Source organism: Stegodyphus dumicola, chromosome 2, assembly GCF_044657685.1.
Source record: "Stegodyphus dumicola isolate Sdum_Otavi_A_Nest chromosome 2, ASM4465768v1".
Taxonomy (NCBI): domain Eukaryota; kingdom Metazoa; phylum Arthropoda; class Arachnida; order Araneae; family Eresidae; genus Stegodyphus; species Stegodyphus dumicola.
The window spans coordinates 6,921,243-6,930,135 of record NC_140769.1 but is presented as its reverse complement, the minus strand read 5'-3'; positions in this window follow the sequence as shown (position 1 = coordinate 6,930,135).

The window sequence follows — 8,893 nt, the reverse complement described above, 5'->3', positions numbered from 1 at the left end:
GTGCGTACATCCGTACGTACGTATGTATCTCGCATAACTCGAAAACGAGTAGCCTCAGAACGTTGAAATTTTGTATATAGGACTGCTATAACGTGTAGATGTGCATCTCGTATTTTGGTTGCAATCGGCCGCACCAAAAGTATATAAATATATGTATATATTCCGAGTCCCATCTACTACCATAAATTACTTCACCCAAGTCTTACCGACTGATATTATTCAAAGCCCCCACTGCCGCTAAGAATTTTTCGAACACCCTACACTTCTGAGTCAGAAACGAAGAGAACACTTTGCCGACTCCCCACTAGAAAGAATATAAGTTACTTAATACTTTTTCTGGCCTTTATATCTTCATGTACATTCATTGTTCTTATTATATTTTATTTTTATATTATTTTTGATTTCTTTTTACAAAGTTTGCATTATTTATCTTATTTTGTAATCTTCTATGTTTATTTCAACTTTGAATTCTATTTCATAATGACAATTTCCAATGTTTAATTTTTACAAATAATATAGAACTCAAATGCATAAACACGGAGGTGTCGGGGACGGTTACTCGAGTTTTTTCGGATTTCTCTACAGAAATTGCTTTTCACTCAAAATTGAATTGGCTAAAATGCTTCATAAGAATAAGTTCTTTTACTAACTGTGTTTTTCATCATTTTAGTTACCAATTATTGCTTATCAGAATAATTTTTATGAAATTTTAAAAATGCCTTGCAATACATCCTGCAAGAGATGGCGCCACCAGAGCTCCAGTCAATAAAATGTTTTTCATCCCTACTAATAGATGGCGCCACACAAGCGCCCCATTTGTTCAAAGTTTACTCATTCTACGGACGGCGGCACAGGAGCCTCCGTCGCTAGTACTCTCTGAGTTCTAGCACAGTATGTGCACAAGTACTTCCATATCATTGGATACAACTTACTCGATTCTTCACGCATTTAAAAGTCAAGTATAATATATTGGTAAAGGCCGTTAATGGTCGATTGCCTCTTACTAAGTGATAAGACATAGACATAGTTATGCATTTATTCAACTGTGGTTCATGCGCTATCGACGAAGTAGATTTAATGGTATACAAATATAGTGAATTGTAAAGAGTGCATTTATTCTATTATGGTTTATGCGCTGACGACGATGTAGATTTAATTCAATCCAATAAGTTTAAATGACATGCAAGAAAAAATGCGTATAATTTAATATTCCGTACAAGGAAGTCATGTGGTGCACACATCAGAATTTTACACTGAAAATAAGATATTATTCTTGGCGCAAACTGAAAAAAAAATGCGCTAATTAGTTGTCCCCTTTCTTCGGGCTTACAACAAATCCTCCACTAGGGCTTGAAATCAAAAGAAGAAATAAGAACTAACTAAGAGACTTAACCGAAGCTGACACAATTATCAAACGTAGTTATCCCTTAATTTAAACTAGCCGGCGAATATCAAAGGGCACGTAATATACGGTCGAGGGGGATGCAGCCCGAACGCAAACGCGCGCTACCCAGGATTCCTAGCTCTCTTTCTCTCTCGAAGTAAATTTCACATGCCTTAAATACTACTTCTAAATCATCTGCATTCAAAGCGATTCTAAAAACTCATTCGAGTAGGAATTGTAAGTGGAAACAAAAACCGATAGGAAAGTACACTGCGAAAAAAGAGGGAGGGGAAAGTTCTATATCTCCCGTTCTACTGGTCCGATTAACGAAATTCAAATTGCGTTTTTCACGTCTCGAAAGCGCGACTTAGGATACGTATTAGATTTATATACAACTTTAGATTTATATACAAAGGTATTTTGACATTATATAGGTATAGGACATATTCTAATATAGGTATATTGACACAAGATCAGACTTTTTCTGAAATGACATGCTCAATTCCATAATTCCATAATTCGATTCTACGACTCAAAGTATGCCAAGTTTTGTAAAAACCGCTTGAGTAGTTTTTAAAAAATTAGCTCTCAAAATTTTGGCTCCTCGATGTTAATTGAATTTGGTATATACTCGTATTTGTTAGTATCTCTTCTTTTATTAAACTTATTTGATTCTTCTTTCATATTTCGAAATTTAGATTCGTTCCAAATAAAAGTCGTCCATTTTTTATGATTGATTTTTAAAATTTGAATTTTAAATAATTTTTATGAATTTTCCGGAAAAACATTTTGAATTATAACCTATAAAACTTTTAACATCATCTGAAAGTAGATGCATTTCTAGGCACACCTGCAAAAAACTAAAGTTTTTCATTCAAAATTTTCCAAGATATACATGAATTTACATATTGTAGCGTTTTTAAATTTGGCATATTTGTTATAAGCTATAATAACGCCAAATGTGGTTCACATACTTTTTAAAAATGATTTGAATGTATGAACGCTGACCTTTTTTCCTCTCGTCTGAGATGAAAAAAAGCAAGGAAAATAGGTTGCTATACATTAAGAAGTTCTCCAAGTGAATTATTCTTGGCGCAAACTGAAAAAAAATGCGCCAAGTTAAATTTTTGTATTTCTCTGTAAAATTCGCACCAAATTTTACAAAATTGAATATTTAGGTATAATTTGAGTCGTAGAATCGAAATGTGGGAAAAAATAGGCATGTCATTTCCGAAAAAGGCCGATTTTGTTTCAAAATACCTCTATTAGAACAACGCTGTATACAAATCTAATATATATCCTAAGTCGCACTTTCGAGATATAGAAAAAGCAATTTGAGTTTCTTCAATCGGCCCAGTAGAACGAGATATAGAACTTTCTCCCTCTTTTTTTTGGGGGGGGGAAGGCAGTATACATTGAAATTAAAATACTATAATAAAATTAAAATATATCTTACAAAATTCGCTAATGGAATAAATAGGTTCTTTTTCATTATGTGTCAACCGGGTCCTACATTCTACAGAATTGCTCTCTTTTTGGTATATTTTGGCGCATACACCATAGGTTAAGAAGTAGTAGACTTAGGTTCCTTTTTACCTTCATAGTATACACGCGACAATAGTCAGTACAGTACGCTTTTTTTTATCCCTTGTGGATTCTCATGATGTATATTTGATACTTAAGTAACACAAACAGCTTGGAACAGTTTGGAAATTTTTACTTCCTCGTATGAAGTATTGTAATCGCGAAAAAATTAGGGTATCATATTTCAACGAAAATATCCATGTTGACCGCTCTCCACTCTATTTGAACAATGTTTTTGTGTTAAATCTCTACGTACGGGCAAAGTAAACAGGCCCTTGAAAAGAGACTCATGGTATCACTGGCGGTCAGATTTGGAACAAAAGTGCTTATTCTGAATAAAAAATCTTATGTGGACTTCTTCGCCACATGATTTCTTTTTACGGCCTATTAAATATTATTTTTAGAACTACTATAAGCTGACAATAGACTGATACTGTTTAAATATTTTTAGGTAAACTGGGGAAAAAAATTGGATACTTCTATATTTCCCGTTCTACTGGGCCGATTGACAAAATTCAAATTGCATTTTTCATATCTCGAAAGCGCAACTTAGTATATATATTAGATATATATATTTACTAAAGAAATATTGATTATATTATATCCTAAGATTATTTTTAGTAGAATTATCTTAAAAGAGTGAATCCATAGTTAATTTAATTTCGAAAATTGTTTTAAAGTAGCTTGAATGTAAATTGTTAAAAATGTTTAACGGGGACTTGAATTAAATCATGAATAACAAAATTTCAATTGTAAAGATAAATAAATTAAAAGTAAGCAATTAAATTAAATGCAAGTAATCATTGCCGTTGATCGGAAATTAGTTGATTTTTCAAGGAAAACAAACCAACTCCCGCTCAATGAACAATAATTAAGAAATACATACGAAGGTGTTTCGTCCTTTACTCGAGCAATAAGGCGATGCCAAACCGGCAATTCAAGCTAGGCCAAATATTTTCGTGAATAGAAGGGATCAAGAAAAAATGCAGAGAAACAAAGAACTCATTCCGATTAAGCATTTTAGCTAATTCAATTTTGAGTGAAAAGCAATTTCTGCAGTAAAACTGATATTGCTCGAGTAATTGTCCCCCCGACACCCTCGTGTTTATGCATTTTAATTCAAAACTATTTGTAAAAATTAAACATTGGAAATTAGCATTATGAAATAGAATTCAAAGTAATTGAAATAAACATTAGAAAATTACAAAATATAAGAAATATAATGCAATCTTTGCAAAAACAAATCAAAAAATAAAAAATAATAATTTAAATTAAAAAATATATAATAAGAAAAAGGAATGTACATGAAGATATAAAAGGCCAGAAAAAGCATTAATTAACTTACGTTCTTTCTAGTATATATAGCACTGTTCTAACATAGGTATTTTGACATAAAATCTGACTTTTTGTAAAATAACATACCTATTTTTTCCATATTTCGATTCTACGACTCAAATTATGCCCAAATATTAAATTTTGTAAAATTTGGTGCGAAATTTACTAAGAAATTCAAACATTTATCTTAACGAATTTTTTTTCAATTTGGCCAAGAAAAATTCACTTGGCTAACTTCTTAATATATGGCAACCAATTTTCCTTTCCCTTCCATTATGTTGGAGAGGTAAAAAAGCACTTCGTTCCTACCTTTTTACATTGTGAATGAGCTTAACCCTTTGTTGCATCATGTCCACTCTAGTAGGCAAAAATTTAAATTTGTTTGTTCTTTTGTAAATGCCTTAACAGATTCCATTCCTATGTTTATTTATTCACTATATATTTTTAGAACTTTCAACTGTCGATCCATCCTAGATGGCTCTATAGCATCGCTAAGTAAAGCATTGCTATTCGGAAAATGGCTGCTACTTCTGTTTCCAAGTTAATACAATTTCTCATAGTAAGTAAACATTATATAATATTGCTTACACTTTTTATGCTGCCATTTTTTATTCATAATTAGTCATTTTAGACATTTTATATTAAATGTCAGTTTGAGAAAATTGTGGAGTGGGTAAATAAAGATCTACCGAAAAGAGTGAATTGAAACCCAAATGTACTGCTTATCGAGCTAAAACACCACTGGAAATGTTTATGTTTGGCAAGGAATTTCTAGAACATTTGACATTTGAATCCAATAGGTACAGGTTACAAAATCGCGGCAAAATGAATTCCATCACAATCAACGAAATGAAAGTATTTTGGGGGATCTGTATGTACATGTCAGTTGTAGATTTACCATTTAGAAGAGGGCAATGATCACTGCAGACAAGGCAGGAAATGATTTCAAATGCAATGACCGTAAACCGTTGGGAAGAGATTTGTATGCATGCTGTCCACTGTAGTGTCCAACCTGTAACAATTATTTAAAATGGTGTGTGTTGGTGTATTTAATTATGGCAAAGCACACTAGGGCTATCTGCCTAAGGAAAGGGATGCCTTCGTGGAGAGCCTTCTAAGGGGAACTGGCTCGTATACACGTTACACATGGGGAAAACCACGAAAACACCCATCCAGCCAGCCCGTTCGCGGGATTCGAACCTCGGACCGAACTACCAGTGTTCCGCGACTTTACCACTCGGCCGCTGGTGGACCTCAATTATTTAAAATGAAATTTGAATAAAATTAGTTTTTTTATTATTAGTAAGGTTATTTCAAGTAGAAAAAATACAAACATTTTCGTTTAACTTCTTTAGATTATTTGTATGCAACAAAGGGTTAAAAAAAGTCACATCGTGCAAATAATTTTAGCAAAGTGTTTAGACCACATCTGATGTGTTATCGCTTTCAACAAATATGTCAAATTTCAAAAAACGCCAATAGATAAATTCACGTATGTCTTCGGAAATTTTGAATAAAAAATTGACATTTTTTGCAGGTGTGCTTAGAAATACGTCTACTTTAAGATGATGGTAAAAATTGTATAGCTAATGATTTAAATTGGTTTTTGAAAAATTTAAAATTATTTAAAAATACAAATTAAAAAAATAAATCATAAAAATTAATGAATTTTGTTTGGAATGAACCTGAATTTAGGAATGTGAAAGTAAGAATCAAATAAGATTAATAAAAAAAAAAGAGAGATTAATCACTATATACCAAACTCAATTAACACTGAGGAGCTAAAATTTTGAGAACTATTTTTTTAAAAACTGCTCGTGCGATTTTTACAAAACTTGGTAGTTTGCCGTAATTTGAGTCGTAGCAATGTAGTTATTGTTAGACTAACTACATATATGTAAGCTTATAAGATTTATCTCTTCTTTTCCACATAAACTGATCTAGATCCTACAAATGAAACTGACGAATTCTCGCAAAGGCGTGAAGTAAATGCCAGCACAGAAGAAGAGTGAAAATACCCTTTATTATTTTCACCTATGGGGGAAACAGAAAGGCACGTACTTCGTGCTCTGCAATAACACCGACGACTTGTGGGGAAACTTAAACGTTATAGTATAAATAGAACAGTGGTGGGTTAGCACGTTAAGTCACGTTTGACTCAACAAACTTAACAGGTTGACTCAACAAACCTAACAGGCGTGACAATTATTCGAAATGCCCAACGGGCATATTAGAGTAACAGCAAGATGAGCAACGCAACGTGTGCTGTTTAGCAAAAACACGCTCTGAATAACTTGCAAGATTCATCCGTTTAAATATTCATTTCACTTATTTTTAAATTTACATCCTGGCGAGGAAATGCGAGGGGAAGATGAGGAGTTCAGGAAAGATAACAAAAATTTGAATAAAAGATTAGTTAACTAAGAGAAAACCTATCAAACTGTATAGATTTTGGTCTTCTTTGGTAGCACACACCAACATCAAACTCTTCACAGACTTGAAGCCAATTTTAATAAAATGACACTAGCCATATTCATTGAACTCATTATATATTTTTTTCTTTATTATGATGACGCCTTTAGGGACTGACGACTCGAGCAGCTAGGTTTCAAAGAAATAATATAATGAATATGTAAAAAAGGTGTGGAAAACCCTAACCTTCCTTCAGAAATTCTAAAGATATGGTGTTTTTAAATACAAGTATTTTGTGATTTTGCTCTTTAATTTTACACGGCGCAAGTGCGAAGAAAGCGATGCTTAAGAATAAAGCTAAAAAGACAAAAAAATTATATTAGAAAAATTATATATTATATTATATTATATTATTATTAATATCCAATGTTCAAATACAGCCCTTAACAAATTCTCTTGTGCGACGTTAAAATCAGAACCCTTTCAGATTTTTTTTCTTTCAAACGCAGATTTTCTTTTTTCATGCTAAAATCGGCATATCGATTCTTTTTAGCATCGAATTATTGTATAAAGTTAAGGTTATAAGAGATGAGTGGGAGTATTTTTCGAATAAAAATATCGTCTTATCATTAAAGTCAATATATTAAAAAAAAATCTTACAACTTTTGCCTCTTTATACAAAAATAGATGGGCTTTTTATGAAAGCCCATAATTAACTTAAGGAAGCTCAAAAAGTTAAAAGCTAAAAATAACATATCTGCATTGTTGGAATGCCTGGAATTTATACATAAAATATAAATTAGCGGTTCTTAAACTTTCCGATCGAAACGACTGAGGAGGTGTTTGAAAATGCTTGGCTAATACTGAAAAAGGTTTGTTAGAAATAGGGATTTCTGCATCATTTCTTTATTAGCAGCATGATAATATCTTCGCAACTTTATAAAAAAGATTACTTTTTCTGAAGGATGAAGTTGCTATTTTAGAACAGCTAATACAGTTTAAGATTAAAAATAGTTAAGAGATGACAGTTTCGCACCGAAGGAGATGTACAACCTCAATTCGCAGCAAGCATATCATAAACCTTAATGGATTCAGTCCTAACAGACACTAAGAGAAATTAATAAAAGCCAAAAACTAAATTTAAAATACGAATAAATTAAATTGCGTGTAGGAAAGTATATAAGGTATTTCTCCCGCCTTCCTAGCGTGCCTTCGTGGTGTAGTGGTTCTGCACACTGAGTCGGTGTTTCAGAGGTTCGTGGTTCGATTCCCGGCGAAGGCGGTTGCTAATTTTTCATCTCTCCGGCTTTTCCAATTAACCTAATGTCTCTACAAGTAAACAACCCTTAATTAACTCTTATCTAATGGTTCTAAATTTATTAGGTTCGGAAAAATTCTTGTCTTCACAACATGTAAGAATTTTCCGCATTCTCCCATGCGTGCTGTTCTGGTGCAAGTGGTTAGCAAATTCATTAAACAAATGGAAGGACAATGGTTCGAATCTCGGTGAGGGACAGATGGTTAATAATGTTTCTTAATCAGAAAATTAATTAATAATTAATAATGGTATTTTTCCGTTTTGCCGACGCAGGCGTTAAAGTCGCCAATAATGGTACAACTGGATGTCAAACGGAATATCCTCGCTGGTAACCTTTCACGCCTCAATATCAAAACAAGTCGCAGCCATTTCTTATCAGATTGATTGTTTCTTTCAATACTGGCATACAATTACATAGAACTTTTACCAGATAGTTCAATTTGAAGTACTAAGGTCATTCGCGGTAATTAAGTCAATTACGATGTAATCACACCGCTCACTCGAAGGCGAAAATATAGAAAAGGGTAAAATATAGGAAAAATATAGAAAAGGAAAAGTCAAGGGTTAAATTCATCAATTTTATTGAGAATGCACTAGCGAAATAAAGCTCTGCGGTTTGACATAATTTCTAAGTAAGTTATTCGTACGAATTGAAATAATTCTTGCATTTAAACTTGTATTCCAAATTAAAATTTAACTTGAAATTAATTTAGATCATTACTGAAAGAATTAAGATTTTTGTAGTGTAGTTTACGTGAGATGAAAACATTTGGGGTCACGTGATAGGAACCGGCGAATCAGGATGCTGAACCATGAAAGCATAGTAAACTCTTAAATTAATGTTATTTTGCAAATTTATT